Here is a 9,596-nt window from a genome sequence, read left to right as displayed (position 1 = left end):
CAATACAACCCCAAAGCTCAGATTTTTGTTGGCTGCCAAATCACACTAGTGATTCTATTGAGCTTGAGGTTCACTAAAACACTCAGATCCTTTTTCAGGCAAACTGCTGCCTAACCATATCTCCTCTTCCAACCATTGCTTGGGCAATGAATTCTAAATACTTTACATTCATCCATTCTGAATTTCATCTTAATAGATTTAGTGGTGTTCTAGCCATCAAAATTTGGGTGATCCTGATTGTCACCCAACATGTTAGCTCTCCATCCCAACTTTGTGCGATCAACACATCTGATAAGCAATCTGTCAAATGATCCCTTATTGGGGCTGCTTTTTCCCTTATGCCTGTTCCCACTTTTCCCAAGGAATTTATTTTGCCAAATGCATCTCTTAGACTCTAATTTGGAGAGCTGTCATTTCCCCCTTGAAACTAAAACTAACTTGATTTTCCTTAAAAAGATTAAATTGGGCAGCTAGGTGGCGCAGTGGATAAAGCACCGGCCCTGGAGTCAGGAGTACCTGAGTTCAAATCCGGCCTCAGACACTTAACACATACTAGCTGTGTGACCCTGGGCAAGTCACTTAACCCCAATTGCCTCACTAGAAAAAAAAAAGGCAGAGAAAAAGATTAAATTACATGAGATGAATTATTAGTCTCTTTCTCTCTGTTCCCCAACATTCCCCCCACCTTTGTTAAGTGTAGGCAGGACTTATAACTCTCTAATCTTCCTAGGTATTCCTGTCCTTTAAAAAGTTTTATTTAATCTTGCCATCCCTTCAAATTATTATCTTATGTCTTTATTCTTTGCCTCCATTTCTTGGCCTTTCACTTACTCTTTAGCTCCTTGTGATCATACATTAGACTCTACCAGTAGGTTCAAACTGCCCTAAGGTTTCCAAATATCTCTTATCTACTAAAGCCAATGACCTTTTCTTAGTCTTTGTCTTTTTTCTTTCTCTCTGAAGCATTTAATATGATTTATCATTCCTACCTCCTAGATAATTCCTCTTACCTTTAAAGACATTGCTCCCTCCTGTTTCTCTTTCAACCAGTCCTTTCCTAAATTCATGGTAGTATTCACTCCCAAGACTTTGTCCCAGGTGTTCTTCCCTTCCCTCTATATTACACTCTCAGTGATTTCATCAGCTTCCTTGGATTTAACTGTTCCCAAGTCTTTATATCTAGCCCTAATCTGCTGAACTCCAGTTCAGCATTGCCAGCTCTCTGCTAGATATCTCCACCTGGATATGAATCAGTATATCCACTTAGTATGTCCAATATGGAAGTCATTAATTGTCTGTCTTCCTAAACTAACCCCTATTCCATTTCTATTGAAGATACCACCAGTCCCTTCCATTCACCCACTTTCTCAACCTCAGAAACATTTTTGTTTCTTACCCCTTCCTTCTTCAACCCACATATTCAAATTAGCTGTCAATTTCTTTAAATTCTGCCTCCACAGAATTTCTCATTTTCCTTCATTTCCCTGCCCTCTTCTCTCCATTTCACTCATACACATACACCAGTATAGGTCATATATTATAGCCAAGTAGTATAGTAGAAAAAATATTGGATTTGGACTAAGAATGACTTGAGTAGAAATCCTACTTCACATACTTACCTGGGCAAGTCACTTAACCCTTCTCTGCTATAGTTACTTAATCTGTAAAATGAGAAAAGTAATGGTAATTATCTCATAGAGTCACTGTTAGGATCAAATGAGTTGACATATGTAAAGTACTTTGCAAAAATGCTATATATAAAAATGCTATGTATTATTATGCATGACACATAGTAGGCACTTAATAAATGTTTATTGACTAAATATTTGTTTCATCAGAACTCTAAGTAAACCTCCTAGTTGATCTCTCTACTCCTAGTCTTTCTTTTCTCCAATCCATCCTTCACAAAGTTGTCAAAGTAATTTTCCTAACATACAAATCAGTCCATGTCACTCCCATACTCAAGAAGTCTCCCTGCAAGGGGCAGCTAGGTGGCGCAGTGCATAGTGCACCAGCCCTGGATTCAGAAGGACCTGAGTTCAAATTTGACCTCAGACACTTAACACTTACTAGCTGTGTGACCCTGGGCAAGTCACTTAACCCCAATTGCCTCACCAGAAGAAGAAGAAGAAGAAGAAGAAGAAGAAGAAGAAGAAGAAGAAGAAGAAGAAGAAGAAGAAGAAGAAGAAGAAGAAGAAGTAGTCTCCCTGTTACATATGTGTGTGTGTGAAGGATCAAATACAGAATTTTCATCCTAGCATCAATCTGGCTCCCACCTACCTTTCCAAATTTCTTTCATTTTACTGCTCTTTTTTGCATTATTTCTTCTGGCCAAACTGGTTCATTAACTAATCCTCAAATTAATTTAACATTTTATCTCTGTGCTTTTAAACAGGCTGGCCTCCATGACTGAAATGTACTTTTTTTTTTTTTTTGAGAAAGACAAACAGAAAAAAATAATATGGAGGGAAGTACACAATGAGAATGCAATTAACTCACCCATAAAATGGAGGCAGAATGTTACTTTGTTTGTTTGTTTGTTTTGTTTTTGTTTTGCAGGGCAATGAGGGTTAAGTGACCTGCCCAGGGTCACACAGCTAGTGTCAAGTGTCTGAGGCCGGATTTGAACTCAGGTCCTTCTGAATCCAGGGCCGGTGCTTTATCCACTGTGCCACCTAGCTGCCCCCCAGAATGTTATTTATAAGAAATGTTATTTATAAAAAACACACTTGAAACAGAAAGATATGCACAGAGTTAAAATAAAGGACTGGAGCAGAATCTATTATGCCCCAGTTGAAGTAAAAAAAAAAAAAAAGCAAGGGTAGCAATCATGATCTCAGACAAAACAAATACAAAAATAGACTCAGCTAAAAGAAATAATCAGGGAAACTACATTTTGCTAAAAGGTACCATGGACAGTGAAATAATAACAATACTAAATACATATGTACCAAATGGCATAGCATCCAATTTCTTAAAGGAAAAGTTAAATGAATTATAGGGGGGCAGCTAGGTGGCGCAGTGGATAGAGCACCAGCCCTGGAGTCAGGAGTACCTGAGTTCAAATCCGGCCTCAGACACTTAACACTTACTAGCTGTGTGACCCTTGGCAAGTCACTTAACCCTAATCGCCTTACTAAAAAATAAATTAATTAATTAAAAGAATTTTTTAAAAAGTATGCTAGTGAAGGACCTCAATTTATCCCTTTCAGAACTTGATAAATCTAAACATAAAATAAATGAACAAGAAGTTAAGGAGATAAATAGAATTTTAGAAATTTTAGATATAATAGACCTCTGGGAAAAAATGAATAGAAATATACAGGAATGTACCTTTTTCTCAACTTGACATGGCATTATCACAAAAAAAAACCCCTCATAAACAAATGTACAAAAGCAGAAATATTAAGTCTGTTTTTTAAGACCATAACATGATAAAAGATTTATGCATTGGCATCAAAAATTTAAAATTAATTGGAAACTAAATAACCCAATCCTTAAAAATGAGTGGGTCGGGGCAGCTAGGTGGCGCAGTGGATAAAGCATCGGCCTTGGATTCAGGAGTACCTGAGTTCAAATCCAGCCTCAGACACTTGACACTTACTAGCTGTGTGACCCTGGGCAAGTCACTTAACCCCCATTGCCCCGCAAAAAAAAAGAAAAAAGAAAGAAAAATGAGTGGTTCATAGAAACAATAATTTCATTAAAGAGGGGGCAGCTAGGTGGCACAGTGGATAGAGCCCTGGAGTCAGGAGGGCCTGAGTTCAAATCCAGCCTCAGACCCTTGACACTCACTATCTGTGTGACCCTGGGCAAGTCACTTAACCCCAATTGCCTTACCAAAGAAAAAAATTCATTAAAGAGAATGAATGACAACAATAAACAACATACCAAAATGTCTGGGATGAAACCAAAGCAATGCTTACAGAAAAAATTTATATTTCTAAACACTTACACCAATAAAAGATAGAAAGAGTGGAGGCAGCTAGGTGGCACAGTGGGTAAAACACCAGCCCTGGATTAAGGAGGACCTGAGTTCAAACTCTTGACACTTACTAGCTGTGTGACCCTGGGCAAATCATTTAACCCTTATTGACGCCCCCCCCCAAAAAAAAAGATAGAAAAGAGTAGATCAATTAATTGAGCATTTAACTAGAAAAAAAAATCACTAGAAAAAAGAACAAATTAAAAATCCCTAATTAGGGGACAGAGGCAAGATAGTGGAAGAAAGACAGTGACTTGCCTAAGCTCTCCCCCAAACCTTTCCAAATACCTTCAAATAAATGGCATAAGACAATTCCTGGAACAGGAGAACCCACAAAAGGACAAGGTGAAATCATTTTCCAGCCAAAGATGGCTTAGATTGTCAGGAAAGGTCCATTGTAACAGGGTGAGAGTGGAGTGCAACCCAGTGCAGACCCAGCCCCAACCCCAACCCCAGTGAACCAGGCTTCCTGAGCCTTTGAATTATCAGCAGCAGCAACAACTGCTTCTGGAACTCAGCCCACAGACAGTAAGGGATTGAACAGTTGGCCAGAAGGAGATTATAGGGGTCTCTTTGCCAGCACTGGGGCAGAATTCTGTTGTTTTACCCATACTCAGATCCAGGTCACAGTCTTGGGTGGCAATCCCAGGTAGGGGAGGAGCACAAGCACACAAGAATTTACAGCCACAGTGGAGCAGGATTGTTCATAGCTCCAGGACAGAAATGCAAGTCTGTGGTTGCTTGCAGACCAGAGCACAGGCCAGGAGAGTAGTAAATATACATTTCCTTGAATCATAACACCTTGGAGGAATTAAGGACTTACTAATTCCTAGACATATCTCAGAGAACAACTGCACAAAGCCCCAGAAGCTTGGGACAGTGTACCCTACACCCTGAAAGCACTGTCCCACTTTAACAAAGAGTTAAAAGTCAAGAAATAGGCTAGGAAAATGAGCAAACAGAAAAAAAATGCTTACCCTAGAAAGTTTCTATGGTGACAAGGAAGATCAAAATACACCCTTATTAGAAGATAACAAAGTCAAAGTTCCTACATCCAAAGCTTCCAAGAAAAAATAGGAATTGGTCTCAGGTCATAGAAGTGCTCAAAAAGACTTCAAAAATAAAGTAAGAGAGGTAGAGGAAAAAACAGAAAGAGAGAAACAGAAACAGAAAGGAAAAAACAGAAATGAGAGTGATGTAATAAAATAATGGGAAAAAAAAAGCCAACAGCTTGAAAAGACAAATTGGCCAAATGGAAAAGGAGGTACAAAAGCTCTGTGAAGAAAATAACTCGTTGCAGCAGCTAGGTGATCCAGTGGACAAAGCACTGGCTCTAGAGTCAGGAGGACCTGAGTTCAAATCTGACCTCAGACACTTAATATTTACTAGCTGTGTGGCCCTGGGCAAGTCACTTAACCCTCTTTCCCCCACAAAAAAAAAAAAAAAGGAAAGAAAAGAAAAGAAAAGAACTCCTTAAAAAATTTGAAGCAAGTTTGTCTGACAGGCCTAATTTCTTAAACACATAGAAAACTGAGTCAAATTTGTTAAAATAATAGTCATTCCTCAATTGATAAATGTTTAAAAGATATGAAGTTTTCAGATGAAATAATCAAAGCTACCTATAGCCATATGGGAAAAAAAATGCTCTAACTCACTATTGATTGGAGAGATACAAGTCAAAACAATTCTAGGGTACTAACTCATGCCTATTGGATTGGATAATAGGACAGCAGAGGGAAATGACAAATGTTGTAGGGAATATGGGGGAAATGAGACATTAATGCACTCTTGGTGAAGTTGTAAACTGATTCAAACATTCTGTAGAACAATTTGGAACTGTGGCCAAAGGGCTATAAAACCATGCATGCTCTTTGCCCTAGTAATACCACTACTAGGTTGTTATCCAAAAAGAGATGAAAAACAAAAAGTTGAATTCGAAATTGAGGAGATGCCCATCAATTGAGAAGTGGCTGAACACATTGTGGGATAAGATTCTGATGGAACACTATTGTGCTATAAGAAATGATGAGTAGGATGCTATCAGAAAAACTTGGAAAAACTTACATGAACTGATGCAAAGTGAAATATACTGTATACAAAATAATGGCAATATTGTAAGATGATTAGTTGTGAAAGATAGCTGTTTTCAGCAATAGAGTTATCCAAGACAACCCTGAAGGACTTGGGAAAAATGCAATCCATCTCCAGAGAAAGAACTGCTGGTATCTGAATATATACTGATACATTTTTTTAGTTCCTTTTTTCTTAAGTTTTTTTGTCTGTTTTCTTTCACAACCTGACTAATGTGGAAATGTTTTGCATGATTACACATGTATAACTTATAGTGAATTGCTTCTGTTCTTAAGGGGGGACGGGAGGGAGGGAGGAAGAAAATTTGGAACACAAGGTTCTAAAAATCAGTGTTAAAGTTGTTTTTATATGTAATTTGGGAAAAAATAATATTCTAAATAAAAAATAAATTGAAGTATAAAAAAATCCCTAATTAAACAACAAAGTAGAAATCCTGAAAATCAAAGGAGAGACTAATAAAACTGAAAGTTAAAAAACAACAACAGCATTGAACTAATAAATAAAATTAGTATCTGGTTTGATGGGGGGAAAACAATAAAATAGATCATTGATTACTCTGAATTTTTAAAAAGAAAGAAAACTAAATTACCAGTATCAAAATGAAAAGGATGAATTCACCACCAATGAAAATTAAATTAAAGCAATTATTGGGAATTATCTTGTCCTATTATATGTCAATTATACTAACAATCTAAATGAAATGGATTACTATTTACAAAACTACAAATGGCTCAGTTTAATAGAAGAGAAAATAGAATATTAAAATAACCCTATTTTAGAAAAGGAATTGAAGAAACCATAAATGGGCTCCTAAAGAAATTATTCCCAGGACCAGATGGATTTAAAAGTGAATTGTAGGGGCAGCTAGATGGCTCAGTGGATAGAGCATCGGCACTGGAGTTAGGAGGACTTGGGTTCAAATCCGGCCTCAGACACTTAACGCTTAACTAGCTGTGTGACCCTGGGCAAGTCACTTAACCCCAATCACCTCACCAAAAAAAAAAAAAGGGGGGGGAATTGTATCAAACATTTTTTTAAATTAGTTCCAATACAATTTCAAAAGGTAGCTAAAGGAGTCCTACCAAATTCTTTCTATGACATAACTATGGTTTTGATACTGAAACCAGCGAGAGCAAAAACAGAAAGAAAACTATAGACCAATTTCCCTAATGATTATTGATGCAAAGACTTTAAATTTAATACTAGAAAGGAGACTATAGCAACATATCGCAAAGATTATATGTTATAACTAGGGCTGGCTCAATTTTGGGAAAACTATAAGCATAATTGACGATATCAATAATAAAAATCATAAGATTATCTCAATAGATACAGTTTCTTTTTTTTACAAATTACAATATCCATTCCTAGAAACTATAGGAAACACAAGAAATCATAGGAATAAATGGAGCTTTTCTTAAAATGATAAGTAGTATCTATCTGAAACCAAGAGTAAGCATTATCTATAATGGATATAAACTAGAAGCCTTCCCAAAAGATCAGGGGTGAAGTTTGGATGTCTATTATCACCATTATTATTCACTATTGTTCTAGAAATGCTAACTATAGCAATGACAGGAAAAAGAAATTAAAGGAATAAGAATAGGCAACAAGGAAGCAAAACTATTACTCTTTGCAGATGATATGATGTATACTTAGAGAACCTGAGAGAATCAACTAAAAAACCAGTCAAAACAATAACTTTAGCAAAGATAAATATAAAATAAATCTCATAAATCATCAGCATTTCTATATAGTACCAATAAAACTCAGTCAGGAAGAGAGAGAAAAAGAAATTCCATTTAAAATATCCATAGATATTATAAAATATTTTGGATTCTACCCTCCAAGACACACCTAGAAACTATATGAACACAATTACAAAACACTTTTCACATAAATAAAGACAGATTTAAACAATTGGAGAAATATAAATTGCTCATGGATAGGTATCCCCATAAATTCCAATTTTTGCCACCATAAGAAGAGCTGCTATGAATATTTTTGCACAGTGAGTTCTTTTCCTTCCCAAAAAAACCCACAAAACTCTTCAAGAGCAGCTAAGTGGAACAGTGGACAAAACACTAGCCCTGGATTCGGGAGGACCTGAGTTCAAATCCAGAGTCAGACACTTGACACTAGCTGTGTGACCCTGGCAAGTCACTTAACCCTCATTGCTCCACAGTGGGCGGGGGGGGGGGGGGTGAGGGAGGGGGGAATCTCTTCAGGATACAGATCTAGTAGAAGTATTACTAAGTCAAAGGTTATGGTCAATTTTATAATCCCTTGGGCATAGTTCCAAATTGTTCTCCAGAATGGTTGGACTAGTTCACAACTCAACCATCATTGCATTAGTGTTCTAGCATTTATAATTTTCCTTTTCTGTCATGTCAGCCAATCTGATAAGTGTAAGGTGGTACCATAGAGTTTTTTTAATTTGCATTTCTCTATCTGCAATTTAGAGCATTTTTTCTTATAATTATTGATAGATTTGATTTCCTATTCTGATAACAGCCTTGCATATCCTTTAACCATTAATTACGGAATGTGTCTTATTTTTATAAAGTTTTCTCAATTCCATATATATTTGAGAACTGAGACCTTTATCAGAGAAACTTGCTGTAACAATTTTTTCCTCTGTTTTTCTGCTTTCATTCTAATTTTTTTAATTAATAAAGTATTTTATTTGTTTTCCATTACATGTAAAGATAGTTCTCAACTTTTGTTTATACAAGCTTTACAATTTCAGATTTTTCTCCCTCCCTCCCCTCCCTCCCCCCTCCCCTAGACAGCAGGTAATTTGATATAGGTTATATATATATATATACACATAATAACATTAAACATATTTCTGCATTAGTCATGTTATAAGAGAAAAAATCAGAGCAATGATGAAAAACCTCAAAATAGAAAAAAACAACAGCACCAAAAACAAAAGAAATAGTATGGTTCATTCAGCATCTATACTCCACAGTTCTTTCTTTCTTTTTTTTTCTTGGATTTGGAGATCCTCTTCCATCACAAGTTCCCTGGAACTCTTCTGTGCCATTGCATTGGTGAGAAGAATATAGTCCATCACAGTAGATCAACACTCAATTTTGATGATACTGTGTACAATTTTCTTCTGGTTCTGCTCATCTCACTCATCATCAACTCACGCAAGACCCTCCAGGTTTCTCTGAACTCCTTCTGCTCATCATTTCTTACAGCACAATAGTATTCCATTGTATTCATATACCACAACTTGTCCAGCCATTCCCCAATCGATGGGCACCCCCTCAACTTCCAATTCCTTGCCACCACGTAAAGAGCAGCTATAAATATTTTTGTACATGTGGGTCCCTTTCCCCTTTCCATGATTTCTTTGGGGAAAAGACCCAAAAGTGGTATTTCTGGGTCAAAGGGTATGCACAGCTTTATCGCCCTTTGGGCATAATTCCAAATTGCTCTCCAGAATGGTTAGATCAGTTCACAGCTCCACCAACAATGGATTAGTGTTCCAATTTTCCCACAGCTTCTC

Source organism: Dromiciops gliroides, chromosome 1 (assembly GCF_019393635.1).
Source record: "Dromiciops gliroides isolate mDroGli1 chromosome 1, mDroGli1.pri, whole genome shotgun sequence".
Lineage (NCBI taxonomy): Eukaryota > Metazoa > Chordata > Mammalia > Microbiotheria > Microbiotheriidae > Dromiciops > Dromiciops gliroides.
The sequence above is the reverse complement of the archived record's forward strand: the minus strand, read 5'-3'. Positions refer to the sequence as shown.